This window comes from Sminthopsis crassicaudata, chromosome 4 (genome assembly GCF_048593235.1).
Source record: "Sminthopsis crassicaudata isolate SCR6 chromosome 4, ASM4859323v1, whole genome shotgun sequence".
NCBI lineage: Eukaryota > Metazoa > Chordata > Mammalia > Dasyuromorphia > Dasyuridae > Sminthopsis > Sminthopsis crassicaudata.
Window position 1 is genome coordinate 319411453 of NC_133620.1, and position 11132 is coordinate 319422584.

Here is an 11132-nt window from a genome sequence, read left to right on the forward strand (position 1 = left end):
AAGAGGGGGTGTTCAAATTCCCTAGCCAATCACAAAGATTATTAGTGTTTCCGAAACGGGGGGGGGGGGGGAAGAGGGAAGGGGGAGGAAAAGAGAGGGTTGAGTCCCTGCTTTATTTTACTTTTAAAATTATATATCTTCACGTCACAATCGTTTTTTGTTAAGACCACAAACATCCAATTTGGCTTGGCATAATAAAATCAGCCGGAGCTCCCTTAAACGGAGCCATTCTGGTGAATTAAGTTGTGAAATCTAATCTATTATATCCATAAAGGAGAATGCTTTCATTGTAAATTCAGGTTATAAAGAAACTATACCTGTGCAGTCAGCCTACCTTTCAGATTCGCTACTTGATGGCTTATCAAATTACTTCAAAATGCTGGCTCCCCTTTCTATGTCTCAATGTAACAAAAATTAAATGTGGCAATATTTTTTTTAACAGCAGGGAAAGGTCAGAAATGGGCACAATATAAGGAGAATATAACTTTTTTTTTTTTTTCCAAAAAAAGATACTCCCGTCCTCATTTTTTTTCTCCAGCCTTTTAGTTGGAAGAGGAGCAGTAATAGTGATTTTCCTAATTAATTTGTGTAGAAAAATAATAACTGTAAATCTAAACTTTAAGGCTTCCTAGAGACAAAAAAAAAAGTGTGTGTGTGTGAATTATAAATGTACAAAATGATCATGTCTAAGGTCACTTCTTTCTCTAACATGTCTTATTTGTATAAGTAATACAGAGACACAGGGCTTGGTGTCCTCCAACGTCCCTTCTTGAGCTCACAATTAGTGGGCAACATAGAAAGGCAAGATGTATGTATCCCTCAATATGTGTGTATACACACACACACACACACACACACACACACACACACTTGTGCACAATAAGACAAGCATACACGGGCACACACAGAGGAACTTGGTCTATTACACACCCATACTCAATCTAGAATATTTATCGAACTGGGAAGACTCATCTATAAAGACGGCCCCCTCTCCCCATGATAAATCTCCTTTCGAGATTAATAATTTTCCAGGGAAACTGAGTCACAGATGGGGGTGGGGATGTAATCCAACACTTTTGCAGACTTCTGGGCAGAATGGGAATTTTTTAAAAAAATTAATTGCTATTAACTGATTGATCTCTCTCTCTCTCTCAGTGGGAATGGGGTGGAATCTGACGAAAGGCTAAATTCAACTTTTTCTCCTCCAAAATAATTAAATCAAATAACTAATTATTCATTCAAAAACCTTTCGGAATACACTTGTTTTAAAAAGAACTTAGAAATTGGATAGATATCTGAAAGTAAGATCCTTGGAGTCTTTTCCTTCACCCTCAAAAAGCTAAAGGTTGGGGCAGAGCTGGTCGATAAGTTTCGAAATTCAAAGGGGATGGGACAGAAGATGAAGACAAAAGCCTGGAAAAAGATTTATGAGGCGCCGGGCGAGTGTCCTGGCCCCAGTCTCCCTTTTCAGTCCGCCGTTCTCTAGTCTAATCTTTGATTTCCATCTAATTATTTTTTCCTGCTGCTTCTAACTCACTGTCTTGAAAGCAAAACAAAGGAAGAGGGGTGTGGGGACAAGACAGGCCTCAGGAGAGAGGGAAGCAGGGAGTCTCCCCACCCACTCCTTCCCCCACTCCAAAGCTCAAACACACAAGGCAGAAATCCCTTCTATTTCCCTTAGCAAACCGAGATTCTAACTCCTTTCCCCTCTCCCGAGCCCCACTCCCAGGAAAAAAGGCATTCAGAAGATTGGTCAGACTAAAAAAATTGCCTCCGATTCTTAACTGGGTGCTGGGAGAAAGGAAATATCCTCCCTTCCCTTACTCAGTTCAAATTAAGTGGGACGAAAGGAGAGGGTCTCGGCCTGCCACCACGGCTGGAAAACTTTAGGCAAGCGTGAAGAACGTGGACCCCGCCAAAGGAACCGCACAATGAAAAACCCATCGGAAGCCATAGGAGGTGTAGGGAAAAACCAAGAGTCAACGGCTAGAAAAAGCAACGGGGCTAACTAAATGAATATATAACTAGACCAGCGGGGCTGGGATTTCAAACCCCGTCTCCAAACTGTCTCAGCCTGGATGCAGGTGGAAGAAAAAAGGTAGTTTCCCAAGAAGGAAAGATGTGTAAGGGAAATCGTTCTTTCTTCTGCTTCAGTGTAGCCCTAGGACCCCGGGGGTAAACACTCAAAAAATTGTGTACAAAAAAATTAAAAATGTAAACGGCATTTGGGGAAAGAATAAAGCCCCTCAATTTCTAGTCCTGCGGTGCATTCCCCCCCCCCGAGAATTAAAGTCCTCAAGGCGGACTACGTCTCTGAATTTTTTCCATCTATTTTCTTTAAAGAAAAAAAGAAAAAGAAAGCTCCAAATGAAAAATGCTTAACGTGGTCACCGTCCATAAGTCAACTAAAAATAGGGATAATTAGAGTGTGGGGAATTCGGGGAAACATAAATCTTCGGTGCCTTTTTCCAAAGGAAACTGACGCTTTCTGGCTGGTTTGGTTTTATTTTGAGGGAAAAATAAATTTTCCTTGGTTTAGGCTGGGGAATCCAGGGTCACTGAATGGGCCTGGACAGCTTGGAAGGGATTTTTTTTTTTAAGGCGAAAGATGTCTGATTGTCAAAACACACACACACACACACACACACACACACACACACACACACACGTTGAAACCGAAACTTGGAGTTCTCCCGTCGCAGAAAAATCCGTTCCTTCCTTTACAGGAGGAGGCGTTGGAGTTGCTTTTGGGAGAAAGGGAAGGCCAAAGTCCCCCAGAGAAGCGGCCCCGACCTTCTCTTCCCTGGGCCGGCGCCTTCTCGGTCTGCCAAAGTCACAGTAGGCTGAGAAGGCGCCAAGGCACAAACATCACACCAGCAGCACTCGGGATTCACACCACGTTACATACACACACACACACACACACCTTCAGAGGGTGTAGCATCCTAGACTCTCAGGAGACAAACTTCTTTGGCTCTATTTTTTCCCAACTTGCCTCCAGTGGAGGCAATTTCCAACCCTCATTCCCCTCTCCCTCGGCTGGGCTCAAACCCTTTGTTCTGCTTAATTCATGAGAGAGATGAGGAGGGAGACAACCCCCATCCCCAAGTTTCGTTCATTTTTCTGCTTAGATATACATTTATTCCATCCGGAGGGGGTTACAGGAAGAGACCCGGACTAGCAGCTAAAGAAGGTCTTTCTCCTCTCCTACTTATTACGGACGGAAAAATTTCAAACAAAAGGAAGCAAATGCAAAATTAAGTTCTTAACTCAGATTAAGGAAGAGAAATACTTTTCTCATCTGTAAGGGGGGGCGGGGGCGGAAAATGGTGAGCTCTCTCTCTTAAAATAGCTTAATAGAAAATGGATTTCCTGTTCTCTTTCCATTTGTTTATTCTCAAAAGCTAGACCTTTCAAAAGATTGTTGGGGGAATTAAAAAAACAAAACAAAACCCTAAACTTAGGTGATTTCCCTTCCTTTAAAAGAAAAATTGGTAGGGTTTTTTTTGTTGCGTGTGGGGGAGGGGAAGGCGGCTTGGGGATGGGCAAAGAATGATTAGCCGCCAGAGAAGTACTCCTGGAGAGAAATGATGAAGATAGGTGAGCTGCGCCTGTTTTTTCCACATTATAATACCGAGCGCCCCAGGACGCATGGAAGAGCTCCTTCCACCCGCCAAGCCCGACCTTGGCCGCTTTAGAGAAAGGTTTTAGGTATTAGAGCGGGAGACGCGGTCTTCGGACACTAAGCGCGCCCAGTGTTCGGGCTGGGAGTTTGGAGAATTCTGGTCCCGACCGCGCTAGGTGCCGCTGGGAGCCGGAGGCCAGGGCGGAAAATGCACTCCCAGCGCGGCACCTTCCGCACGCACACCCCTCCCGCGCCCCCGGCCCCAGCATGCTTCAGGAGTTTGAATAAGGTCTGTATCACGGGCTGCAAAGCTGGAACCAGCCTATAACTCAACTCCCACAGCGGCTTAATTGCTTCCGATCCCCAACCCCGAGTAAAGACACGTTTACAAGAAAACCACTTACACACCAGCGGCGATTTTATTCTCCCTTTTCTTTTGGAGAGAAAATTAATAATAATAATAATAATAATGAAAACCGCACGTACCTGGCAACTCTCCCGAGCCTCTGACCCTTCTGAGCTTCCGAAAGCTACAGAGAAGGAATTTACGACCCCCACTCCACCCCCATCCCTCTCTCCTCCCCGTCAGGCTGCAGCCGCACGTTCAGCAACAGCCTGGACCATCCCCGCTTGTGGGGCTCTCCTTGGCTGACCTTTTGGGGGAGGGAATGACATCCTTTTGCCATTGAGGAGGGAAAAAATCCCATTCTTATTATTAAAATAATAATAACCCCCGGGGACAGTGGGAGGGGTATTGTTCGGATTCAGCACGACGCTGTCCGCCGTCCGCTCGGCTCCCAGCAGCCGCTCCAGTCCGGGTCTCCAGGGCGGGCCGGTCCTTCCCTCCTCGCTCTGCTTCCGCGCCTCTGCTCGGCTCCCGCTGCTCCGGTACCTCTGAGAGCTCCCGGCTATTTTCCACACTGCAGCTTGCAAGTATCTGCGCTAAGGCCTCAGAAAAAGTTGGGGGTGGGGATCGGGGTTCTCAGCCCACGTACTTGGGGAGCCCCCAAGAAAAGAAGCGCGGGAAAGCTGCCTTCGTCCAGCCCCTCCGTGTGCCAGCGGCGAGGTCCGCGGCATCCGGTGTGACTCCGGCAGGAGGGTGGCCCGGACCTTCCCGGCCCCATGCGGGAGTTGCCAGCATCTTGTCCATCCTCTCTCCAGCGCGGCCAGCTCGGGGCCCCGCCAGGCAGCGGCTCCACAAAAACTGGGAGCTGCTGCAGCTTCCGCCACCGCCGCTGGCTCTCCGGCTCCCGTCCCGAGCTGCCGAAATGCAAGCCCCAGGCGCTGCCTCCTCCCGCAGCTTCCTGCTTCAGGTCTCACCCCCGGGGAAAGGGGAGGAAGAGAGAGGAAGAGCGGGCGGAGAAAAGGGGGTGGCGGCGGCCACGGATTCAGTCTGGGAGTACCCCGGGCGAGAGGTAGAAGGGGAGGGGAGGGAGGAAGGGACCCGGGTGGTGGCGGGAGACTAGGGGAGGGGGCGGAGGCGGGAAGGCTGCGGGGTTGGGGGAAGGGAGGGCTCTGCTTCTTCCGTCTCGCCTTTCCCACGCGAGCAAATTTAGTCAATGGAAGTACTTCGCCACGCCTCTTTTAAGGAGGTAGAACCCACCCCCTGAGGATGACCAAACAAAAAAGAAAAAAAATTCCAGTTGTATTCCTGCAGTTAAAATCCACCGCTTTAGGTAAGTTAGTACATGTTCTCCCTATGTTATTGGAGCCCTACGTTCACCCCATCCCCCATCGATTAGCACGCATTGACTAAATGATCTAAAAGCGGTGCGGCTTCTCAGCCTGTAACAAACCAAGAACCACCTTAAGGCTTGCAAAAGAAAAAAATAACCCTCCTTTCCCCCCCTTACGCCCCCTCCCCCCGCGGAGAAGAACACTACCACCACCACCCCCTCCTCCCTAGCCCAATTTCATTTCTCACACACTCAGCTTCTCAACCAATCCGCGAGTACACCCTGCTCCCAGCCAGGCTCTCCCTTTGTTTGTGCCTGGAGCCCCAGCCTATGAGAGCCCGAAAAGATCCAGACTCGCCACGGTCTCCTCCGAGGGATGAGCCCAGTCACCTCGTTAAAGGGAGAGCTTGTGCCCCACACAAACTCCGGGCACAGCTTTCGCTTTTTTCTCCCCCTTCTTCCCGCTCCAAGAAGAGTCGCTATGCAGCAATCCCAACCTATATATTGCCTGTCTGTAAGATACTTTGGACACATCCCCAACCTGGCACTCTTAGGTTACAGTTGAAGGAGGAAAGGAAGTAGAGGTGATTCTTAACTTTCCACTTTCCCTTTGGGGTAAGGGAGGGAAGAGACAGTGTGAGTAAATTCACTAAGGAAAAACTTTCCGGTTTCTAAATTTCCAGATTTCCCCATCCTAGAATGTTCTTCCGGAAAATGGCCCGAACCAAAATACCAGCTAGTCAGAAGGAAAGTTCTTTGTTTCTCTTCAACAAGTCAGGCACATGAAAATTTTATTAAGTACACATCTACAGATCATCTCTCAATTGATTTGGAATCAATGTTATACCCTGTTTTTTCCTAGAGTGTCTTCAAGTAGTTCAAGGATCTCTACTTTTAATTCTCAAAAAAAGTTTTGGATAGAGAGTATGTAAATGTTTTCAGGCAATTGGTGTAATTGTCACAAAAAAATCAACTATTAGGTTTAATATTTCAAAAAGTAGCCAAATGAGAGTAGAATTCTCATTAGAGTACATCTAAATTACCCCCTTTTCTTATACTGGTAGGTTTCGGATGGAAATTTAGTCGTGATTCATTATAGCATAAAAGAGAAGTCACGCAATTAAAAGTCAGAAAACTTCCTCCCTCCAAATTCTGCACTATTTAGTTGTGTGACCTTGGGGGTTTTTTTCTTCATTTGTTTAAAAAAAAAAAAAGTAGTGGGTCTGGATTATCCCTTTTTGGCTCTAACACTAGTATTAGCGATTGGTAATAGCTAATACATAACTAGTGTTTACATAGTGCTTGAAGATTTTATATGTAAAAGGCTTTATAGGCACTAATTTATCTGATCCTCCAAAATAATCCTGTGAGGTAGGTGCTGTTATTCTCATTTTACAAATGAGGAAATTGAGGAAGGCAAAAGTTAAATGATTTGTCCAAGATCACACAACTAGTAAATGTCCGAGATCATATTTGAACTCCATTCTTACCGACTACAAGTATAGGGCACCTAGCTACCAACATGCTTGCTGATATGAGGTGGTTAATGGAGAGGAAGTCAGGAGCATCACTGTCACCTCTACTGGCAATGTGAACCTCAGTAAGCCACTTTACTTAATGCATTCAGTGCCCTCTAAGACAAAGTTACAAATAAGGTGCTGATCTGCAGCTCCAATGAGATCTTCCCACTAAAGAACCACAGATCTGTACCACTCCCATCATGCTCACACACACCCCCAACACCCACACACACTACAAGCCTCATAGGGAGGAGAGGGGCATCAGGAAGAGGTATTTCTGGAACAAGGTACCCTAGGAAGTTTGAGTAATTCTTGCATAACATGCAATTATAGGAATTAGGGATCTAAGCATTAAAAAGTACAATCTTTACATAAATTAGAGAGCCTTTTCTAGGAAGAATTGTGATATGAAATAAGATTCCCAATCCAATTCACTTAAGCCGGTGTTTTTCGTGTTTCCAGCACTCACAGCATTATCTGGCCTATATAGTAGCAGAGGCTTAAGAAATACTGAGATGAAGGAAATGGTTTCAGAGAAATCTTTGAACACTTTATATGAACTGATACAGAATAAAGATACAATTTATACGAAAACAACAATGTTGTAAAGACAAGTAACTTTAAAAGACTAGGAACTCTGATCAATACACTGACCAATCACAATTCCAAATGACTGAATATAAAACATGTTATTCATGTGTTTGACTGTGATCCCATTTGGTTTTATTAATGGTGGGTGTTTTTTTGGTGAGGCAATTAGGGTTAAGTGACTTGTCTAGGATCCCACAGCTTTTCAGTGTCATGTCTGAGGTCAGATTTGAATTTAGGTCCTCCTGATTCAAGACTTGTGCTCTATCTACTTTCCCATCTTAAGGTCCCTCCCATTTGGGATTTTCTAAGCAAAGATACTAAATTGGTTTGCCATTTCTTTCAGCAACTTATTTTACACATAAGGAAACTGAGGCAAAAAAAATAATAAAGAGTTTAGCACAGTGCTGAAACACATTAAATACTATATAAATATTATTATCAAAAAAAAGGAAACTGAGGCAAACAGGGTAACTGACTTGTTCGGGTTCAGCTAATAAGTATATAAGATTTGAACTCATGAAGATTAGTTTTCCCAGTTCAGGTTCCCAGCCAGTGCTCTATCCACTCTATCATCTAGCTGCCCTTCTGGTCTTCTCACAGGTGATGAATTAAGAATACAGATTTAGACTTTTTTTTTTCTGTATCACCAATTTGGAAATTTGTTTTGTTCAACAATCCATGTTTGTAGTGGAAGTTTTGTTTTTCTTGCTTTCTCAACTGAGGAAGGAGAAAGAGGCGGAAGGCAGCAAACATAGATCTGAAAATAAAGAATAATTAAAATTTTAAAAATAAATTTTTATTTATTAATCTTTAGTCACTTTCCACTTCTAGGTTTCTGGCCTTTTCAAAGTTGTAAACACTTGGATGATTCCCTTGATCAGAAAAGCTTCTTCCCTACAGCAGAAAATTCCAACCTGTCAGTCTTCACGATTTTAAATGACTTTTTGAAGTTTCTAAATATCTTTCTCCTACCACCTCCTTTTTTTTTTTTAAACTCCCTCCCCATTTCCATGGAGGATACAGTTTTCTCTCTCAGCCCACTAAGCAAATTCCCAACAAACCCCAAAGCTCTCAGTTCTGGCCCTTAAAGACTCTTAAAGCTAGCTAAAGGGTTCAGTAATTTTTCCAGTAGTCCTGGGCTTTTTCAATTAGGTATAAAAGACTTGAAGCCCTAATATCCTGAGGTCAAGAAAACCAGCCCCCCCCCTCCAAAAAAAATGTCCTCCCCAGTTGGAAAGGAAGAACTGGGCTAAAAGCTAAAGTCCTACTACTCCATGCCCTGAGGAAATTGTCAAAGACATAATGATATCCTCTCCTTCTCTTAGGAGTAGGGACTGTGTGGATGGAGAAACATCTTGAATGTTGCCTTGTGTTTGCTTTCTGACTTTCCTCTCGAAGCAGGACAACTCTGAAGTCTCAGAAGTTGACCTTTTGGCTGCTACAGTATCTATTGAGAGGTTTCAAGTATTGGAGATACTGTCTATCTCCAAAGAGATTAGATTTATTTTGTATGGCCTCCAAAGAACAGAACCAGAACTGATAAGTTTCTGAGACAGATTCTGGCTCTACAATGTATGTAACAGAGAATTTTCCTTGGATTTGCTTGGAAAGCAGATGGCTCCCCTTCAAGTGGGGGCTGCCCCGCCACTTGTCAGGGATATGATAGAAGGAATTCCCATTCAGGCACTTGTTAGACTAAGGCACCCTTTTAGATCCCTTTCAACTGAGACATTGTGTGATTCTGTGAGTTATATTCATTAGAATTCAGGCTCACATTTATTATTAAGCCCAAAGGGGGTGGAGTGGAAGAAAATTATAAACAACATCAAGGTCATTTCGGAGTCCAAGAGAAAATATCTACAAAGAAGTGGCAGTCAAGAAATTACCCAGGAGTTTTGCCTCAGCAACAGACTGGATGGTATCCAAATTGCCTCAGGTTAGACTTCCATCTTCAGGTTTCTCTCTGAATCTTCTCTGGAGCCTGGGAATCCCACAGGAGGTCTGTGTGTGGTGTTGGGGTTTGGGGGGGAGGAGAAAGGAGGGTAGACCAGGAGTCCAAGTGTAAACAGGGTTGAAGGTCAGGAAGAGGGCTGAGTAATGTGCAGGAAGAACAGCTGAAAGCTGTTGGAGTAAAGGGATTTTGAGATAAGAGTTGCAGAGCAGATGTGGGTCAATGGCCAACAGAGGAAGCCAATCAAGTGGGGCCGGCTTGGGCTCACGGCTGCTTTCTATTACAGAGGGATCTCTGCCAAAGGGAAGTTCATTGCTTACTCAGCAAAAAAGGGAGCAAAGGGTTCAGGAGCACATTTTGGAGAGAAGGTACTTGAGAGATTTTCTTTTGGGCACTGCTAGTTCAGTCAGGGTGGGATTCTCCCAGACAGCAATGGAACCCCCAGAACTCCATGGACCTCCTCCTCAATTCGTCTTTTTTGGGGATATGAGAGGAATTCTTGGGATACGACTAGGAATCATGAGTAGAAATTTTAAGTACACTAGATTCTCCTGAGTAATGAGAATTAAGTGTCTATTCCCAGAGTACTAGAGTTTTGGAAGAGATACAACATATCAATCAAATAATAAGCTTACTGTGTATCTGATATTCTATCTGGAATTTAGAAATAAATAAATAAATAAGGAACAAATTTGCCCTCAAGGAGCTTATATATAAGGCAGAAAAAGAGAGGAGACATGCACACAGACATATGATATATTGTAATAAGTCACATCAGACTCTTATCTGATCAGTATTTGTTGCCATTCTACTTCTCCTTTCATCCTGCAACCTCAAACTATGTTCTTCATGATAGTCCCTTGACACCACAGGTTTTTCCCAGGTCATCACCCCTGCGCTGGCCACTCTTTTCCCTTAGCGAACCAGTTGTTTTCTATATTGTCCCCTTCTATTCAATCTTCTGTCCTTTTGTCCTATCACTGATTTTGCCTTGGCAAGCCTCAACTATAAATTATTCCCACCATTACTATCTTCTGTCTTCATGTGTTGAAAGAAAATCAGGAAATGACCTGACTGGATCCCACTACAAATTTAACAACATAATAATAATCATCTCAACTGGCTCTCACAGTTATCCCTTTTTTACTTCCTCATTGACTGACTACACTATTCATCACAGCGGCTTTTTCCAGACTTTTTCACCTTTCCTCAAACCTCTCATGACTCCTTTCCTCACCACTTTCTCACCTGAGAATCATGCTCTCATTTCACTGAAAAATATGAGGCCATTTGCCAAGAGCTCCTCTTCTCTCTTTTTCCTCATGTCACCCTTCTCAGACGCCTTCTGTTACTACTGTCTCCACACTCACCTCTCTCCCACATAAAGAGATGGCTTTTTTCCTTGCCAAGGGAAACTCTTCTACTTGTACAATGATCCCATTTCATGAGATTTCCCCTTCTATCATCCCCACCACTCTTTCACCTATCTTCAAACTCTCCATCTACTGAATACTATTTACCAGCAGTCTATAAACATACCTGTAAAAAAAAACTCTCACCTAATCCATCCATCTCCATCACTTATATCTTTCCTGATTTTGGTGAGTAAATTCTTTGAAATCATCTATAATAGGTACCTCAACTTCTATTCTTTAATTCTCTTCTTAATTCAACTGAAGCTGCTCTGTCCAAAGTTACTAACAATCTGGCAAATTCCATGGTCTTTTCTGAATCCTCAACCTATTTTAATTCTCTGTAATCTTTGTCAT